Source organism: Martes martes (assembly GCF_963455335.1).
Source record: "Martes martes genome assembly, chromosome: 2".
In the NCBI taxonomy this organism is placed as follows: Eukaryota; Metazoa; Chordata; class Mammalia; order Carnivora; family Mustelidae; genus Martes; species Martes martes.
Window position 1 is genome coordinate 142,478,912 of NC_137889.1, and position 21,433 is coordinate 142,500,344.

At 47.7% G+C, this 21,433-nt stretch overlaps 1 protein-coding gene and 1 pseudogene across 2 annotated transcripts in view; both read right to left on the reverse strand.

The window, feature by feature from the left end:
• Positions 1 to 21,433, reverse strand: part of SORCS2 (sortilin related VPS10 domain containing receptor 2) — a gene marked incomplete at both ends in the record, with an annotated part of 422,366 nt that overhangs the window by 116,329 nt on the left and 284,604 nt on the right. The window lies entirely within an intron of this gene.
• Positions 10,794 to 12,514, reverse strand: LOC308339177 (importin subunit alpha-1-like; annotated as a pseudogene). Its single transcript has 2 exons — positions 11,151 to 12,514; positions 10,794 to 10,937 (listed from the first exon to the last, which is right to left on the reverse strand). The product of its transcript is annotated as an importin subunit alpha-1-like (transcript).

Genomic DNA, 21,433 nt, shown 5'->3' on the forward strand with positions numbered 1-21,433 from the left:
CATCCATGCTCAACAATGAGCCCAGAGTGGATGGGGACCTGCCACTGGGGGGTGGGTAGGGTAGGCAGGGAAATGACCCTGATTAACCGGGCCACTCAGATTGCTTCTTGGTTAAAACTGTGGTTGTTGTTGTTAATACAACTCTCTAACCCAGATAGTGAGTTTTCAGTGCAAGGAGGAATTCAAGTAGAGGCTACACATTTTCTTGCAAGATGTGACCTGCCCAAGGAGGGGCACTAGAAGACATTGACATTGCCTGAGGATATCCTAATCTCAACCTTCTGTGATCTTTTTGTCTTTAACAACCTTCTATTTGACAGTGCAAAGCCATCTAGATGTCCAAGTATCTGGGGAATGAATATTAAATTGTGATAGATAGATTTTTTTTAAACCATCTTATGTAAAAACTATAGAAGGCAGTGTGGGGCAATGGCAAAATCAGTGCCTTTGTCATCAGACACCCATCGATTCAAAACCATCTCTGCCCATTACCTAGCTGTGTGATCTTGGGCAAGTTACTTCCCTCTCTGAACTTCAGTTTCAATATCAGCAAACTTGAGGATAATAACACCTTCATCTCAAAGTCTTCTTGCATATGAGAAGTAGTATCTGGAAATGCCTTAGTATTATGCTAAGAACATACTACATCTCCAATAAATAGTACCTAACTACAAAAATGGCTAATTATCATTAACAGAATCTCAGATTATTTGAAGTCATTAAAATGATGCTCACAAAGCATTCTGAATAATGTGGGAGAATACTTCCAAGAGGAAACTTAAGAGTATTAAAGTATCTCAACTATATAACAAAGATTTGTAGAAAGAAAATACATCAGAACGTTATAATAGATGGCAGATTTACAGGTGACTCTGTTTTTCAGCGTTTGAGCTCTCTGTAGTAGGCAATCTTTACTGTTGGGGGAGGGGCAGGACTTAGATTCTGGGCAGCTTTCTGGCAGCAGGAGTCCATGCTGGGGTCAGCAGGGCCAGGCTGTGCCTCCCAAGGGCACCAACCAAGTGGCCAGAGAGGCTCAGCTGGGTCAGCACCACGGACAGCGCTCAGGGCAACCAATGGCCTTGTCTCCATGGAGGCTCTTCTCTTATGGTTTTGGGGGTCCCAAAAGACCAGGACCAGCTACTGTTCGACAGGTTCCCGCATTCCCGTAGCACCGGATGTCACAACAGCCCAGAAGATGGCAGATGCCTTTTTTCTTTAGTGTTTCATTGAACAACGAAGTAACAATAACATAGGCAGTCAGATGAACGCAGCAGAATTTCTACTCCCTCCCATCCTTGTCAAACAGGGTATCATTATTGTTGTTATCTTAGTTTGTTTTTTGTTTTGTTTTGTTTTGTTTTTGCCAATGTAAGGAGTAAGAGAGGTATCTAGTTATTTGGTTTGCTTTTACATTGAGGCTTAACATCTTTTCACATGCGTGTTTAAAATTTGTATTAGAACGTGCTATTTTTCTGTATGTTGCCTTTTAAGTGACTTTTTAATTTTTCCCTTAAAAAATTCTTCTTGTAACTTTTTTTTTTAATTAAGGACATAGGAAGGCCAGAAGGCTTTTGTGCTAGACTGATCTGGGTTTGATTCTCAAGTCTACCCTCTCCAGCTGCCTATAACTTCTTTTCTCTGAAACACAGGTTCCTCACCCATAAAATGGTAATGTGTCTTCCTCGTAAGACTATTGTATGACTTTTAGTACAAAACAAAGAATACAACCCAGCAATAGTTATTACTGTAAGTTAGGAGTGGTCTTCCACTATTCTGTATCTCCTAAAATTGAGATTGACATTCTGGTCCAGAAGTCTCTATTCATACCCAAAGACACTTGGCTCCCTGGTCCAGACACTTTCCCAACTCTTCCCACATCTCCCCAAGCCAGCCCCACTGCTATGTGAGGGCCTCTGCTGTTGTCCCAAATAACTCCTAATCAGGTAGACAGTAAAGATTGTCAGTTCCTCCTTGAGACTTTCTATGGGGAAAATTTTAAAGATCAAGAGACAATTTCATAAAGAAGTAGGTTACTATGCAAAGCCATTTATACCAGCTAGGAAAAAAAGTATTTCTTGTCTATTTGTGTAGAAAATGGTAAGTAAATGTGCCATGAATTGGAAGCATTTGCAGGAAGCTTGGGTTTTGGCTGCATGGCTGACTGGGTGAACTGGTTTAACCAAATAGCCATCTACATACATACCTTCAGGAGCAACAACTAATTGCATGTCCCCTCTTCCTTGCCTCTGCTCACCCTCTCCCCTCTGTCTGGAATCATGCCACTCTGCTCTGGCATGAACAAATCACATCCCGCTCTTAATGATAAGCATAGCTGCCTTCTCTTCCAGGAAGCTCTCCTACATCCCTAGAGGTAGAAGAAATCTTTATCTACAATCTCCTGGCACTTTGTGTCTCTGTGTTCTGGGAGCCCCAGACATGCACCGGTTTGTGTCCTCCACTAGAAGGTGAATTCCCGAAGACAGGTCAGGCCTCATTCACCCCTGCATACTCGGTGCTTCATAAGGCCCAGAAAGCACAAGCACTCATCAGAAGTGCATTGCACTGAGAGCCAACATGACATAGAAGACACATGGAGAAACACAGCCTGTGTCTTACTGGTCTCGGGACCTTGGCGACATTTGAGGCCATCCTAAAAGATAAGTGGGATCCAAGAAGGCAGCCTGGGAGATTAAAAGAATCCAGACCAATGTCCTAATTCTGGCCCCTCTAAAGATTAGTTATGTGGGCAAAGTAAGTTCTCTGGGCCTCAGTTTCTCTGTCTATACCATGGGGATAACAATGCCCATTTCCAAATGTGAGAATGTCATGGGATTACATGCATGTGTGTGGGTGGGGGTGGAGGTGGCCTAGCCAAGTGCATAGAATCTTCTAGGTACTCAGTGTGTGGGCACTATTATAAACTTTTTAAAAAAAATCATAACACAAGTAAACATTGAAACCACCCACAGGTCATCACTCGTGGATGGGAAAAGGGAACTCTTTTTCTTTTAATTAATTTTTTTCACTTTTTATTTTTTCATAAACATATATTTTTATCCCCAGGGGTACAGGTCTGTGCATCGCCAGGTTTACACACTTCACAGCACTCACCATAGCACATACCCTCCCCAATGTCCATAACCCTACCCCCCTCTCCCGACCCCCCTCCCCCCAGCAACCCTCAGTTTGTTTTGTGAGATTAAGAGTCACTTATGGTTTGTCTCCCTCCAGATCCCCTCTTGTTTCATTTATTCTTTTCCTATCCCCCAACCCCCCCCCATGTTGCATCTCCACTTCCTCATATCAGGGAGATCATATGATAGTTGTCTTTCTCCGACAGACTTATTTAACTAAGCATGATACCCTCTAGTTCCATCCACGTCGTCGCAAATGGCAAGATTTCATTTCTTTTGATGGCTGCGTAGTATTCCATTGTGTATATATACCACATCTTCTTTATCCATTCATCTGTTGATGGACATCTAGGTTCTTTCCATAGTTTGGCTATTGTAGACATTGCTGCTATAAACATTCGGGCGCACGTGCCCCTTCAGATCACTACATTTGTATCTTTAGGGTAAATACCCAGTAGTGCAATTGCTGGGTCATAGGGTAGTTCTATTTTCAACTTTTTGAGGAACCTCCATGCTGTTTCCCAGAGTGGTTGCACCAGCTTGCATTCCCACCAACAGTGTTTCTCTGCATCCTCGCCAGCATCTGTCATTTCCAGACTTGTTAATTTTAGCCATTCCAACTGGTGTGAGGTGGTATCTCATCGTGGTTTTGATTTGTATTTCCCTGATGCTGAGTAATATGGAGCACTTTTTCATGTGTCTGTTGGCCATCTGGGTGTCTTCTTTGCAGAAATGTCTGTCATGTCCTCTGCCCATTTCTTGATTGGATTATTTGTTCTTTGGGTGTTGAGTTTGCTAAGTTCTTTATAGATTTTGGACACTAGCCCTTTATCTGATACGTTGTTTGCAAATATCTTCTCCCATTCTGTCAGTTGTCTTTTGGTTTTGTTGACTGTTTCCTTTGCTGTGCAAAAGCTTTTGATCTTGATGAAATCCCAATAGTTCATTTTTGCCCTTGCTTCCCTTGCCTTTGGCACTGTTCCTAGGAAGAATTTGGTGAGGCTGAGGTCAAAGAGGTTGCTGCCTGTGTTCTCCTCAAGGAGTTTGATGGATTCCTTTCTCACATTGAGGTCCTTCATCCATTTTGAGTCTATTTTCGTGTGTGGTGTAAGGAAATGGTCCAATTTCATTGTTCTGCATATGGCCGTCCAATTTTCCCAAAACCATTGATTGAAGAGGCTGTCTTTTTTCCATTGGACATTCCTTCCTGCTTTGTCGAAGATTAGTTGACCATAGAGTTGAGGGTCTATTTCTGGGCTCTCTATTCTGTTCCATTGATCTATGTGTCTGTTTTTGTGCCAGTACCATACTGTCTTGATGATGACAGCTTTAATAGAGCTTGAAGTCTGGAATTATGATGCCACCAACTTTGGCTTTCTTTTTCAATATTCCTTTGGCTATTCAAGGTCAGGAAAAGGGAACTCTTCATTGAGGGATGCAAACCCTTGTGATAGAGTCTAGGATGGGAAAGCCTGGGAGAGCTGGTTTGTCATGTGGGCATGCTCAGGCTCCATGAGCACTGAAATCACAACTACTCATTCATTCATTCATTCATTCATTTCACCGTGGGAGAGACACAAAGACTTGTGTGTGGCTGGAATGACAGCAAGTCAGTCTCAAAGACCCTGATATCGCCCTCAGCTAGACATTAGAGTCAGCAAGGGGTTAACTTAGGGGTGAGGTGGGCTTGTATCCAGTAAACAGAGACATCAGGGTTAAATCACCAACATTTCACAGAAATTAGGAAACTGAATATGATTCCAGGGCTGGGGGAAACTTTGAGACCAGGTACTCCCCTTGTTCCATTTTATAGATGGGGAAACTGAGTCCCAGAGCGCTTACATATCTTAACCAAGGTCATTAGACGTGGAATTGGAACAGGAGCCCAGGTGGCTTCTGAGGTGCCGCCCCTCATTGTTGACTTCGTTTGCCTTAAGACACCCTTCAGATGCACAGGAACTAAACACTCTCTTGAGCATATAATCAAAATTAAGAAAACTCATCAACCGGCTCAGGCTTAGCAGGACAAATTAACCGGAAGTAATCATGATGGGTAATTTGGTCATAATTCACAGAGACAGACAGGAGCTCCAGTTCAGTAGAAAACCTTTAAAGGACTTCAGATCATAGTACTTTTCAAAGTACTTTAGTACTCTAGCTCTTACCTTATCTGCCCACCTGCCTTCACCTGTCTGCCCACCTGCCTTACCTGTCCATCCACCTGCCTTCATGGTTTGCCCACCTGCTTTACGTGTCTACCCACCAGAAAGCTGATGGCAGAAGTTGTAAGGTGTCATCTTTCAGGCACGTTGTCTTCCTTCCTTATACCTGTCACCTTGTCTCTACCTTTTCTGCTCTGGACAAACACCACAATCTCCCACCTGGAGCCACTGGAAGTCCACGCCCCCTACTTGGTCTTTTGCCACAGTGGTTGTGGTCTCTCCAGAGCCTGACCCCGGCTCTACGGGGACCCTACCTCAGCCTCCCCTGCTGGAATCTAACAGACACGGCAAACGGGCTGCCAGAAGACCACATCTGCCCTCACAAGGTTTTGACAGTTGTGACGTTTCACACGAATACCACAATTCTCAAAAGACTGGGGCGACAAGCCCCATCCATGTTTACGTACTCCCCTGCCACAGTCCCAGCTCGCATCACAGCTGGGCCGGCCCTGCTCACCTATATCCCCGCCCCACCCTGTAGCCTCTGGAGTTTGCAGCCTCTAGTTCTCCAAGACAGTCTCAATGTCTTGCCTTGGTGCTCTGGGACCTTCCTCTCCAACAGTAGCCACATTTTCCAGATTCTACTCTTTCTCTCCACTCTCCACCTCCACGCCTTACATCTGTCACCAGTTCCCAAATTGATCACAAGTTCTTCAAATCTCTTTTTCCAGCCAACTCCTATTCATCCCTTGATGTCCAGCATAAAAGTCACCTTGGTAGTAAGACACACAAGGCTGAGTACCACTCCTCCTCACTTACATAGTGCTTGGCACCCAGTAGGCACTCAAGGGCTGTTCTCACTGACTGGCCCTCTCCTACTGTTTTCTTTTGCTAAATCCAAGGGGAGGCCAATACGTCTTGTAAAGAGATCTTTTAAAAATGATAACTGAGAGTAAGCTCATACTTTTAGAATGAAATGACTCAGTAATAGGTCCCTACTGGCTTATTACTGCATGTAGGCAACTAATTCCTCCCCGTGATCCACGGGGCCAGAAGACAAGGTTTTTTCCTTTGCTACAACGGCTTTTTGGCTGAGTGGGTGGGTGGCTTTGGTCAGAAGAGGAATGCTGCTGGAGTGGAACTCTCTGGTGCCATTAATCCTGCTTTCTAGGAGAATATTCTGACGCTGGAGCTCCTCCCTGTCCTTTCAACTTGCCACCTCCTAACACACACAGCTGTGGACCAGTCATTAGAATCTTGTTTATTTGCCGAGATGTGACTCCCCCTCCGCCGCAATGTGACAGTCTTAACTTCATCAATTCACGAGCCAATGAAGCTTTTCTAAAAACTAATTTCTTAATTATGAACTCAGACCATTCATTTGTCAAATTACTGAACAGAAACAGAAACATCAAATAATTCCTATTCCTCGTCCCTCGATAAACACCTCACCAGTCAAACACGGACTTCTGCTTGATTCCCCTTAGAACAGGAAACACAGGGCAGCAATTGCAGGAAACACAGGGCAGCAATTGCAATGTCTAAACACACAGGTGAATTCTGAGGCCTCGGAAGACCGAGGAGTGAGAAGCACGCCATCCGATCTGGGGACTACTTAGCTGAGCACTTGAAATGCACCAGCGTGGATGAGGACCAGCAATGTTAATTCACCTCAATTGTAATTAAGTTAGTTTTAATTTTGAAAATGGTTTCTGTTTGCTTATTGGGAGACTGAAGTATCTGCGGAACAACTCGGGCACGTGGGTCCGCTTCTCCGACTGTAAATTTCGTAGGTCAAAATATCAGCCAAGTACTCCCAAAGACATTGTAGTGGCTAAAGAAATGGAGATGTGCTGCAAGACCCAGAGAGAGACTGGATTTCAAAGACTTAGAATGAAAATAGAGTGGAAAGGATCTCACTGGTAATGTCACATCAGTTACTCGTCCACACTGAAGGGGTTCAGAGCAGGTCTCCCCACCACGTGCCATGTTAGCACATGGACTATTTTCCACTGAAGGCAATCGAGACCCTGTGGGATCCAGGGAAGATTTTGATCCCTCCCTTAACACCCGGAAGAATCTATGTGGAGGATCTTCCCCAGGATGAGAATTAGTACAGAGATAAATTTATCTGAGAGACCTATCCATGAGGCAGGGAGACATGACACCACCAGACACCTGCTTCTGACTGCCCTGTGAATGCCCTCCTCCCCTTTGAAGCCCCAGGCCCCCAGCCCACTCCCTAGCTCAGGATGGTACTGATACCATATTGTTCCTTTCTGACTTGGACCTTCTCATGTACAGGGGGGTTCCCAAATGTATGAAATTAAGTTTGATTTTCTTCCGTTAATCTATCTCATGTCTATTTATTTTTGTTGTTGTTGTTTGTTTTGTTTTGAAGCATGGAGCCTGGTACAGGACTTGGACTCAAAACCCTGAGATCAAGATCTGAGCTGAGATCAAGAGTCAGATGTTCAACCAACTGAGCCAGCCAGGCGCCCCCTTAATCTGTCTCATGTCAATTTGATTCTTAGACGAGCCAGAGGAACATTTGAGGGGAAGAGTTATATTTTTCCTCCCCTACAGTTCTGGTGAGCCCCGTCTGCTGACTACGGATTACCCCATGGTGGCTGCAGCAGAGATACATTCAACACTCTGACAGCTGGCAAAAGGTCAGCATTCCCACAGCAGATCCTGGGTCTATACCTGCAGAGTCCAAAGGAAGCAGAGCAGTGAGGGTCCTTTTGACCCTTTTCTAAAATTTAGAGAAGCAGAAAATATTGGGGGAGCTGGCTCCTTGGGCTTGGTGAGTCTAGTATTTGGCAAGAGTATTCCATGTTTTTCTCCATCCTTTTCCTCCCAGAAATGGACGTTGCTTCTGTCTGCTGTGTTGTTCCTTGGCCCGAACGCTTGGCGTTCTGGCCAGTGAGCATGCCCTCTCTGGTCTGCCAGTCAGAGGATGGGTGTCTTTGCCCATCTGCTGGGCACCCCCAGAGGCTGTGGATCTGACAATCTTTGTCTGTGTCAGGATCAGAGATCCCGGTTCATGAGAAGCTGTTGCTGTCTTGACCTTCACTGTTACTGTTAGAAAAAGCCCATTCCAGGAGCACCTGCCCAGTGTCCCAAATCAGTGGGTCTCAGACTGGAGGCATCCCATTGTCATGGGAGACTGGACACCCATGACCACTGGTGGGACAAAGGCCTTTGCTTTCTGAGACTGGCTTTGAGAAGAAACTTCTGTGCTCATGGGGGTACCTCATCTGTACCCACCCCAAGGATGCTACCTGCATCCAAGACAGATTTATCTTGAGCCTGGAAAGTTACCTCTGGGTCGTTCCATGAAAAGGCTTATTAGTCTGAATCACTATTGACAGATCCTATTCATTGATGGCCAAATGACTGATTCTCTGAATTGGCTGTATTTGAGCAAAGAAAAATATTTTAAAGATCTCTCATCCTAAACAATTTCTTGGCACCTTCAGAGAGACCGAATTAAAAAGAGGACACAAGGAAATACAAATCCTCTTAGGGACTCCCTTAGCAGGATGAAAGAAGAGAAATCAGACTTGAACAAAAAGTAAATTCAACAGAAATTCCCCTTCTCAAAATCTGGCCCCACCTGCCTATTTCAGCTTCCTTTTTTTTTCTTATGAGATTTACAGAGTGTCCCACAGCCCCATCTCCAGGCCTGGCGTCCACGGGTTACTCACGTACAAGCTGAAAGCCAGGAGGTGGGCTTAGTGGAGGCAGTGGGATGGGCAGCAGGGCCTGCCCTGTAAATCAGGCTCCACCAGCTTCTGGTCTTCCTGTGCAAGTCCTTCGTGAATATAGCCTAGAACCCCACCAGAAGAATAAATGTCCCCTGGACAACAGCAGATCTTTTCTAAGAGATTCTAGCAAATTTGGAGAAGAATTAGAAAGACTGGTAGCAATTGCGTTACTAGGTATTTACCCAAAGGAAACAAACATGGTGATTCAAAAGGGCACCCATGTTTATAATAGCAATGTCCCCAAGAGCCAAACTATGGAAAGAGCCCAGATGACCATTGATAGACGAATAGATAAAGAAGATACATCACCTCACAGACACACACACACACACACACACACACACACACACACACACACACACTGGAATATTGCTCAGTCATCAAAAAATGAAATCTTGCCATTTGCAATGATGTGGATAGAACTAGAGGGTATTATGCTAAGTGAAATAAGTCAATCAGAGAAAGACAAATACTGTAAGACTTCACTCATATGTGGACGTTAAGAAACAGAGGATCATAGGGGAAGGGACAGAGGAATAAAAGAAGGGACAGAAGAATAAAATAAGACAAAATCAGAGAGGGAGACAAACCACAGGAGACTCTTAACTCTAGGGAACCAACTGAGGGTTGCTGGAGGGGAGGTGGGTGGGGGATGGGGTAACTGGGTGACCGGCATTAGGGAGGGCACATGATGGAATGAGCACTGGGTGTTACATGCGACTGATGAACCCCTGATCTCTACCTCTGAAACTAAAAGAAAAGAAAAGAAAGATTGATAGCCCCTCACGAATCCCCCTCATTGTCCCAAGAGGAAACATGACCAGAATTTCTCCTAGGCTCTCTCACACATGACCAGATGTTGCTCAGAAACTCGCAGAAGAGGAAAATAAAATTTCAGGATGCCCCCTCCTTTCCAAATCCAGACCCATCGGTTACAGATCCTTTCTCTCCCAGGGACAGCTTTGACCCTGTGGATGGTCTCACTTCACCTCCTGAGAGAACCTGGCTTGGGCTGTGTCTGCCTTGGACAGGTAGGTTGCTGGCTCTTCCTTTGGGATACTTGGGAGTGATTCTGGATCTTGGGAAAATGGTATCATTTGCACCCTCTTTGGAGACCCAAGAGAAGGGGGAGGTTATTCAACACTGCCGGAATATTTACTGTGTGTCCTCGTTGAAAACTGGCAAGATATTTAGAATATATACATATATATTAGAATATTATATATATAAAATATGGAATTAAATATAATATATATATAAGTAAAAGAAAAGGGCAGAATTTGACCTTTATCTACAGGACACCACAAGATAAGAGATTCCACACAGAAATAAGAAACCCACTGAAAGGAGGAACTTCATACCGTTTATATGGTTTGGAACTGGTCAAGTAGAATTTCCTTGTAAAAAATGCTACAATAAGGGGTGCCTGGGTGGCTCAGTGGGTTAAGCCTCTGCCTTTGCCTCAGGTCATGATCTCAGTGTCCTGGGATTGAGCCCTGCATCAGGCTCTCTGCTCAGCAGGGAGCCTGCTTCCCCCACCTGCCTCTGCCTGCCTCTCTGCCTCTTTGTGATCTCTTTCTCTCTCTGTCAAATAAATAAATAAAATCTTTTTAAAAATGCTACAATAACAAAACACATTTAAAAAGAGTTCTTAGTAGAGAAACAGGAAGAAAAACTTCTGCCAAACAGAGTACACAACAAACAACTTTCTGCCACAGCTGTACAGTCTAAAACTTAAAGATCCCAGGAGTGTGACCCTGAACTTGGGATGAATACCCTTCAGAGGTAGTTTCTGGCACAACTTTCTGATCTTCCTCTTCCTCTACAGAGAAATCTTTCTCAATCAAATTTAAGGAAGCTTTGTACACAGACTCGTTTTCATGGGTTTGTTTGGTTTTTTTTTTAAGATTTTATTCATTTATTTGACAGACAGAGATCACAATTAGGCAGAGAGGCAGGCAGAGAGAGAGAGGGAAGCAGGCTCCCTGCTGAGCAGAGAGCCCGATGCGGGGCTCGATCCCAGGACCCTGGGATCATGACCAGAGCCAAAGGCAGAGGCTTTAACCCCTAGCCACCCAGGTGGCCCCATTTTCATGGTTTTGTAGAGCTTCCATTTTGTCCAAACCTCCACATTCTTCCAACATTATACTAAATTTCTCAGTTTCACCTAGCATCTCAGCAGCTGGAAAGATGTTTGAAATGGCCTCCAAGGGGCTTATGAATGGTTCTATTACGCCATGATGAACGAGGTATACAATCTGTTCAGTTGTCCCGACACTTGCATAGGTGGTCACAGCCCAGACAGCTTGCTTTTGTGTCTTAAAGTCGGCCTTAGAGGGAACACCACTGAGGAATGGGACTAATCCACGATTCACAACTTGCAGCATCTGGTCCTGGCGACCAGCTGTGATGCTTGACATTGTCCCCATAGCTTCCTTCTGAATATTAGTTTTGGGGTTCATTAGCAGGCTGGGAAAGACAGCAAGTGCTCCTGCATCTATGATACCCTGAGTCTGTCTCTCTGTCCCAGGGACAATATTTCCTATGGCTCTTAGCTCGGGAGACACAATGGACAATTCAGTAGCTCCTAGAAGCTTCCCAAGTTGGAGCACAACTCCTGTCTTCACAATCATTTCAGTCTATTTATTTGGACCATCAGGAAGGTAGGAAATGGCCCAGCAGGTATCTGCCAAGACTTCTAGATCATCGTGATGCAGGGGACGAACTAAGGTAGGAAGAATCCGCTCAAGAGCATCTCACCGGGCTGTGGGATTCTTGTTCCAACAAAGGTTTGAAAGTATCCAAGTAAGGTTACATAAGTAGCCACATGCTAAATAAAGATGATACGCCAGGAACTGCAAGGAGATAACCAAGTCTTGAAAAACTGAGCCAGCCCCCACAATGTTTCCTAGAGCCCACACAGCTCGTTCAACGACGTGGGCATGGGAAGATGCCAATGGAGAAATGAATGCTGGGACAGCACCTCCATCTACAGCAGCCTTGGTCAGTTCTGATGTCCTGGAAGCAACGGTAGTGAGCCTCAAGCAGATTCAAACCGAATGGTGCTTCAATTGGTTCTGCCCAAGAAGGACACACATTTTGGAATCAAACCAGCCCAGATTATGGCATCTATGGGGGCTGTTCTTCCCTAGAGAGCAGTTTCCTGGCGGCTTGAGTAGCCTGGAGCCGGCTTTCCAAGTTGTTGCTATGGATGCCTTTGACAATGTCATCAACAGACCAGTTTACGGTGCCCGGGTTGTTGAAGTTTTCCTGCGTCATCAGGAAATCAGCTTACGTTTCTCCTTTTCAGCATCTGGTCAACCTTAGCTTTCGTCAGCTCCAGGTTAACTTCCATTCGACACTGCCTCATTTCCATACTGTCTTTCCCCTTGTTCTTGAATCTGGTAAGGCGGGCAGCTGGTGAATTAGCATTCTCGTTGGTGGACATGGTTATGAGACAAAGGGAGAAAGCTACACAGCCCGCTCAGTTTTCCATGGGGGACGGACCAGGGTGCACAGGCTGCGCGTCAGCTGTCCTCAAAATGTTCACCATGGATCACCCCAAAGGCGGTGTCTAGAATGCTTTTATTTTTAAGTGGCCCTGTAGTTAAAAGTTAGCCATACTGGAAGCTGATATTCAGAACGTGATTGGAATTTCTTTTCTTTTCTTTTTTTTTTTTTTAAGATTCTATTTATTTACTTGACAGAGATCACAAGCAGGCAGAGAGGCAGGCAGAGAGAGAGATGGGGGAAAGCAGGCTCCCTGCTGAGCAGAGAGCACGATGTGGGGCTCGATCCCAGGACCCCCGGATCATGACGTGGGCCGAAAGCAGAGTCTTTAACCCACTGAGCCACCCAGGCGCCCCCGTGATTGGAATTTCTTAAGGCCTTCACCCCTGAGTTAAAATTAGAGCTACATTCCCAAAGGGAAAGAAGCAAACTGAAGATAATTAGGTGGGGAGATCAACCCGTGATGCCATTTAGGGGATGTAACCAAAGGGATTTCTTAAGGGATTGCAGGCAACTGTCCTTATCTTACAAATATTTGCAAAACTAGAAATACAGCCTCAGAAATAATTCAGAGTTGTTTAACCTGTCCTTTTTACCAATCCTAAAACCCTTCCTATTTATCTCAAAACTCTTGTAAGTATTGTCCTTAGGAATCCCAAGTCCTTCCTAGAGAAACTTAGTGCCTTTGTGATAGAGATTTTCTACCCATATCTCCTCTAGGACCCAAGAGCCATTCTTTGAAACACACACATTAGGGAGAGATTTCTTACCAGAAGAGAGAGACAGACAGAGGGAAAGAGGATGTCTTTGGAGATGGGGCAAATGAGCACATACATTAGAAAGTGTAAGACCTCTGTTTGCCCTGTTCATGTGTGTCCATGCCTGTGTATCGTGGGTGTGTGCTAAGTCTCCTACGTCTGGATGGCATTGCCAAAATTCATTTGTAAAGTAACTTCACAGAGCTGTCTTGAGACATGAGCTTACAGGCTTGGCTGTTCCAAAACTCTCAGAAATTATCAAAACAAACCCAAGTGTTCTTCAAGTTCATGTGATCTAGGATTGGTCTCTAACACGTGAAAGCTGGTTGAAGCATGCTGGTATAATGAAATCAGCATGGGTTTAGAGTCCTTAGCATTAAACATAATCCTTTTATGCTACTTACCTTCACTGAAAGTAAAATCAGCTCCCGTCACCTCCATTAGAGGGCTTGTCAGCAGGAAAGACAACATAAGTATCGCAGTTTAGCTGTTTCATGCTTTGTAAGATTTTCGTGACTGATCAAAACACAATTGTTAAGAACAAGTAAGTTGAACAGACGTACATTTCTAAGCCAGTCTCCCCAAATCTTTTTGGTAATAACCTGAAATTTCAAACTTTGCTATTGAGCGTTGAGTGAAGTTAAATTCATTGAAGATCCAGTTTGATTCCAAATAAGAGAAAATAAAGAAACATTAATTGTTGACAAAGAACGTAAACTACCAGAAACAATAAGGGAAACATCTCTGTGGGCAGAGAGACAGAGATGTGGGCTTCCGGCAAGAAACGGGATAAGGAATGGAAACGAATTTTTTTTGTGCTTGAGGGAGAAGAAAGTAGTTTGGTCCTAAAGTTGAGTCTGGTTATTTAAAAGGGAAAACACAGAGCGGAGTAGAAGGCTTGTGGGAAAGGACTCTTCGGAAGGGGATTTGACGCATGGGCAGGACTGGCTAAGATAGGGATGGACTTAATCAAGTCAGCGAGCTTTAACGCCAAAAGTGCACTTGGCGCAAGGTCAGAGTTTGGTTTTGTCTCTAGAGGCCGTTCAATGTTCGGTCTGAAGATTCCTTATGGAAAGTTCCAGCAAAGCAGATTTAAAAACAGCCTACATGGCCCAAGACCATTCTCAGGGCACTTCTGCAAGTTGTCAGGACAAGTCTGCCCGAAACCAGACTTATTTTGCAAACAAATGAATCTTCATTTGGCTATCTTTGGTGGGAAGGAGGGTGGTTTTATAGAGAAAAATTATGTCTCCCCGACATACCCTGTTGGGTAGTAGATGATTCTAGATCTGATGAATGGTCTTTCAGGCATTGCTATTTGCTCCTAAACTGGATGAGATCCTGAATTCTTCTGATGTCCTCAAATATCTGCTTATGACTCTCCAAACCAACATTTCCGATCCTCTCCCATCCTTTTGACTTGGAGTCACCGAGAACGAGAACTGCCCCTTCCCCCCGAGGCCCTGCACACCAGGCAGCCTGATGCAAGCTTGAGAGGAATCATTGCAACAGCCCTGTTCAGACAGACCCCTGCCTGCTGCTGCGTGGGCCACGCAGAGGGACCTCCAGCGATCAGCAAACGGCAAACCACGACGCCGTACCAGACTGCCACCGCCTGCCCTCTCTGTGCGTGCGCGTGCTTTGAGCCTGACACCCAGAAATCCCACCGACGGCACTCAGACATGGGGCTTGGAATTCGCTCTGCTAACCAGTGTGTGTCTAGTTTCCATAGAAATACCTCTATTTTTTTTTTAAGATTTATTTATTTATTTATTTGACAGGCAGAGATCACAAGTAGACAGAGAGGCAGGCAGAGAGAAAGGAGGAAGCAGGTTCCCTGCTGAGCAGAGAGCCTGATGTGGGGCTCGACCCCAGGACCCTGAGATCATGACCTAAGCCGAAGGCAGAGGCTTTAACCCACTGAGCCACCCCGGTGCCCCAGAAATACCTCTTATTAATTACCCGGTTGCTTGCACGATTGAGGCCTAACTTTGGGAGCTCACCCACAAGACCATTTCGTGAAACCAGTCACATCGGTTTAACTGGCCTGACCCATTCTCAGGACCGAGCTCTTAACGGCACAGGGAGCAATCCACCCACTCAGCTTTGGGACCACGCAACCTCTTTCACATCTCAAAAGCTCAGCAGAAGGGGTTCAGAGCAGGTCTCCCCACCACATACCACATTAGTGTGTTGACTATTTTCAGCCAAAGGCAATCCAGACCCTGAGGGCTCCAGGGAAGCTTTTGGCCCCTCCCTTACCTGCCCTCCTCCCCTTTGAAGCCCCAGGCCCCCACCCCATCCCCTAGGTCAGGATGGGACCCACACCGTATTGTTCCTTTCCGACTTTGATCCTCTCATGTATGGGGGTGAGAGGATTCCCAAATGTAAAAATTAAATTTGATTTTCTTCTGTTAATCTGTCTCACATCAATTTAAATCTTAGACCAGTCAGAAAAATCTATAGAGGAAAATTTCTCCTCCCCTACAACATAATATTGCATTAAGTAAAATATACTATTGAAAGCAATTGCACTGTTTCTCCTTAATTTTTTTGAGCATGGCTTTTAGAAACTGTGGAATTATTTGTGTGCTCACATGATATTTCTATGCACTGAGCCAGCCTAGAACTTAGGGGGAAAGCTGCATGAGATCTCCTCACAGACTCTTCATTTCACAAGAGGGTGACTGTGGCGGACTCCAGGGACCACGGCCTTCCCCTGCAGCTGCCCTCTGCCGTGGCCACCCTCCCCTATGGCCGCCCCCTGCTAGGGCATCCTGCCTCCAGCCCCCGGACTTTTATTGTGTGACATCACACCTGGGAACCCTCATCTGTCTCACTGTCACCTTCCCTTGAAGCTCTGACCACATAGCACCCACAGCTTCTGGAATGTCCAAGGCAGTAGGCCCAGGAGGAAAAGAGCCGTCCATAGGCAGGTCAGTCGGTGGCAGTTCCTCCTCTGGGCAAGGAGATGATGGTAAGATTAGAGGAGTCCGAGGACGAGAAAGCCTTTGAGGACCGTTGTATTTACTCATGGCACAGCTGAGGACAGCCTGTGGCGTGCTGCACCTCTCACACCAATGTGGCTGTCTCCATGGACTCAGTCAAGGAAGCTACAAGGTCTGTGGCTGACACTGACTTTTTTTTTTTTTAAATTTTCAGCGTAACAGTATTCAATGTTTTTGCACCACACCCAGTGCTCCATGCAATACGTGTCCTCCCTAATACCCACCACCTGGTTACCCCAACCTCCCTGCCCCTTCAAAACCCTCAGGTTGTTTTTCAGAGTCCATAGACACTGACTTTTAAAAGTCCTGCCCTGGGGGAGAAGGATCACTCTGCTTCCTTTTGCAAATGGCCAGCTTCCCTCTCTTCCTCCTGCTCCCTTTCTTCCCCTCCCCCTCCCTCCTCCTTCCCTGTCCCTTTCCTATAACGAGAACAGCCCCATCACCCCCTGCCCCACTCTGACGTTCTGTGTGACATGAGTGTGTCTGAAATCGGGGGAACTGTGAGAGGAGTGCCTGTGGGGTACAGGGAGCTGAATTTCATCTCGCTCTTAAAGACCTCACTGTCCTCTAAGTGAAGACATGCATTTGGCTCATGCTGTCCCAGCCCAGCTCTGCAGACAGTAAGGCAGGTCATCAAGGTCACCACGGGGAGAAGGGGGGATCTGTACAGGGGTGTCCTGTCACCGAGGCAGAACATGGGACAGAGTCTTCCCCGTGGGCCTCGCACAAAAGGAAGATGACTTCCAAAGGTGACAGGTGCTTTGACGAAAAGTCAGCAAGAGAAAAGAGAAGGCCTGGGGGAGACGAGGCACGCCAGTCAGGACAGCTTGGCCACAGAGGGAGGCCCCGGGGAGTCTCTGGGACTGAGGGCCTTGGGTGGACAGGCTGGGGCAGCACGAGGACAGCTGGTGCCTCCCAGGAAAAGCCAGGAGGCTGGTGGGACGTAGTGTGCATGCAGAGCCCGGCCCTGAGGGCGGGGCCGCTGTTTGAAATTCTCCCTGTGTGTTAGTTACCATAAGGGGCCGTGAGTTACTGTAAGGGGCAGAGAACCTGCAGCCCAGCAGAGGCCAAGGGCTCTGAGCCACAGCTCAGCACATGTGGCTGCCCTGTGTTAGGCTTGCCTCTGTCCTTGTTCCTCACCGCTGAGCGGGACCCTGACATGCAACACGTAACTAGCAGAATTCAATGCGTGCTTCTATTTGATCTGAAAAATGGGGCGCAAAGTGGCTTCACCCACTCAGCTGCAAGACCGATGTGGACCCCCTGGCTGCACCGCAGTCCGGTCTGTTGACATTCACCCACCCAGGGGAGTCCCTGGGGGGGCTTCCTTATAAAGACAGCACCCTTCCACAAAAGCCATCCACCACGAGAGGGGGCGTGGCCATGGAGACCCCGGGACCCCGCTGCAGGTGCGTCTCCTAAGCAAGGTGATTTCAAGGGCCATTGAGCTGGAAGATGAATTATGCTTTTTTTCTTTTACCAAAAGACACAAGTTCCAAGTGGAACCCAAGGCAGGCTGTTATCACTCCAATGCTACCCTGCTTATGTTTTCACAGAGAATCAACACATGCAACTGGTCCCCTCCGATCAAGAATTGCTTTAATAATAAGTGAGAAAACCCTTCCTTTCCAATGAGATGTCGTTTCTGGAGGGAGTTCTCTGAAAATGGATGTTTGGCAGTCTCGCCAGTGTTAGGAAATGTGCGTCGCTTACGAAATCTCTCAAATGTGCAGACCATAAATTCTGGGAAACAAAAACTTCTATCTTGTTTTGAAGTCTTCTAAAGGGGTTTAGTATGTTTTGGAGCCCATTGGTTAAAAATATGAAAAATGCAACACCTCTCCATGAGTTTGCTGTGCAGGGGGATAGAGAGATGTCCGGCCCCTCTGCCGTGCAGTCTGTGGTCCCCAGGCAGACAGGTGTGGAGCCAGGTGGGTTCCAGGCACTGGCAAGCAATGGGCACCAACTGTGAACCAGACCAACGCAGGCCCTGCTCTTGGGGAGCAAATGGGCTGGAGGAGGACACAGAAAAGAGTCTCATTGTCCCATCAAGAGATGAAAGACCGTGTTGGCTCATGAAAGAGTATGTAGGGCCTCTAAAGGACACCAGGCCTGGTTGGGCCCAGAGGACTGCCTGGAGGAGGCAGCTGGTTCTGAGAGATCAGGATGCATGGGGAGGAGCTAAGAAAGGAGAGGGACAGGGCTGCTGCCCATCCCTCCTCCCCGCTCAGGCCTAGCAGGTCAGGAGCCCTGAGGACAGGGAGCAGGGTGGGGGGCAGGACGAGGCTCTGAGGCCGAAGGGTCCGTGGTTGATTTGGGGATGGTGCGGAGCATCGCAGCGCTTCCAGCTTGGAGGGACATGGCATCAGATATGAACACGGGAGATGCGCACTGCTAAGTCCCTCCCGCTGGCACTCGCGTGCTGCCCAGCGCCCCCCAGCAGCGAGCAGGCGGGCAGCTCCCGCTGCGTCCTCCTCATGCCCAGTGAATGGAACCAGAAACTGCTTCTCTCTCTGAAGAGCAATTACGAGCAGGTTCCATCCCCACGCGGGGGCTGGCGGGTCCCAGGAAGTCAACTAGCTGGTCTTGTTAACAGGATACATCTGTCCCTTTCCATTACTGATGATAATCACCATTATTAACACTGAGTAATGTTCATGATTTAAAGCTGTGAGGCTCCGAAACCGCTTGCCTCAGGGGCCCTCTCCTGCTGGCAGCGGGCTCCTCCCCTTCCTCACATTGACCCTCCCTTCCCAGTCCCCATCACCTCCTCCTCCCCTTCCAGATCACACTGGACTCACTGGTGGCCCCCAGTGTCTCCCGCCTCACTGGTCAGGGGGCGAGCCCAGCCGTGTACAATCAGTAAACACAGGGGTGAGCGGAGGCTCCCCGCGCAGGCTTGCCCCGGACCTGCCGCTCGGTTTCCCACTTCTGTGTCTCTGCCTCTTCCAAGCTGGATGCCGGGGAAGTCTTTCCTTTAGTGCCCGCCTGACCCCTCCTTCCCGGAGGAGCAAGTATCCTGCTTCATGGTCCAGTTTCAAGGCTTCTCCAGCCAGCAAAGACATCTTGTCTGCCTCTCCTGAAACTGGGGCTATGTCTGAGCCCTCTCTCTGTGTTTGCAGCCCCCAGCCCAAGGCAAGGAGAGCATCTGCCGAAAAACCCAACAAGCAAATATGTAGAGGCTCTTCGCTGTTCTGTCAGCTTCTAGAACAAACACTGGCATTAAGGGGTGTCTGGGGCTGGGGGTTGCCCTCCAGGATTTGTTAGTTTAGTTTAGTTTTTATTTTTTTAAAGATATATTTATTTGAGAGAGAGCGAGCACATGTGTGGGGGGTCCGGGACGGCAGAGGGAGAGAGAGAATCCCAAGCAGACTCACTGTTGAGCACAGAGCTGAACACAGGGCCCCATCTCCTGACCCTGACATCACAACCTGAGCTGAAATCAAGAGGCAGATGCCCAAAAGACTGAGCCACCCAGGCTCCCCGGAGTTCATTATTTTAATAAATACAGGGTGCTCCAGCCGGGAAGATGGGGCCATTCAATCTGCAAACAGAGATCCCCATGGAGAGCAGTGCCCCATGCCCGCCCTGGCCTCTGAAATCCCTCTGGGCTGATGCGGGACAGACAAGCGGGTGGCCGGCAGCCAGGGATGCTGTCCCTCCTCCCAGCAGCGCAACCACATCACACAGGGAGATAAGCTTGCTGAATTGCTTTCTCCGAATAACACCCGTCAGGAATTTCGTTTCTGGATCACAGAGCCACGCACCGCCAGCCACCCTCCCCGCCCCCGTCCTGCCCATATTTGAATGCTGCATGGAGCGTGGCTTCCTACACCCATGACAACCTCCCTTCTGGAAGAAAGCTGGAGACCCAGAGGTCTGGTGCCAAGGCATGGCAGATGCGGTCTGGCATGGAGGAAAGGGCGAAGTCCGTGCCAGGAACCCACACTCCAAGTTGGGTGCCTGAGAGCTAAATCCACCCCCTTCATTCCTGGGGGGCCTCCACCTCCCTCTGGGTCCTCAGAAAGGGGTGGCTGACCCACAGGGCGGAGGCGCGGAGGCTTATGGAAATAAATTCACTTCCCTCTGAAAACAGAGACATGTGGGGGACATGGATGGGCCCAGGGGCTCTCTGGTGGTGCCGCCTGGGCTGCACAGGAGGGCAGGTGTCAGACGAGGGGACCATGCATGGGCATCGATGTGACAAGGAGGGCCCTCCGGCAGCCTCCAGCAGTGGCTGGTGAAGGCTCAAGTCTCAGAATGCACCTGCTGTGCCCGGAGAGGGTCCAGGGCCCGCGCACATTGTGAGACACATGTTTGGCGCCTGGCCATCCCCGGGCTCTGCTGGCTGCTGCTTCACGGGCCCATAAATTGGGACTCCAGAGCCAACAGACAGTTTCCCAATCCATTACTCACTGCCATTCCCTCCATGGACATCACAAGCCCTAAATAATGAATTACCCGCTCTCTCTGGCCGCCTTTATCAATAACACTTTAGACCAGGCAATTAGCATTCCGAGCCAGGCCGGATTCGGGGTCCTTGCTCTCATGCTCTGAAGCAGCAGGAATAGGGCTGTGTGGCCTCGTCTGTTCCCAGAAGGCCTGGAGACAAAGCACCTTGTCCCCTGCTAACTGATCGCCCCGGTTGTCTTTAAAGGTCGCATCTGTCAAGCGGGGAACAGGAGGGTCCAACACAGACGCATCCATCCACTGGCTCAGAAAGGGCCACTTACTGGAGCACTTAAAGGAGTACTTAAAGGACCCTCTTCCCCCTGTATCCCATACTCACCCTGCCATACCCCGGGGGCACGGTAGAGCCCTTTGTCGGGGGGGGCGGGGGGGGGGCTTGGGAAAGTTAGAAGGACCTTGAAGAGCCATTAAAATTCCACAAAGGGAGGAGCACCATGTTGTGTGGGCAAGACACACGCCCCTTACAAATGGTGCATTATATCTAGCACTCATGTCCACGCATGATGGATGGAACATTGTGTCTGTGTACACGTGCACACATGGGGGATGTTTGCAGGGTGGACAGTATAAAATACGCATACTTTATGAAACACAGCCAGACCACATGGGTTCTCCAAGCTC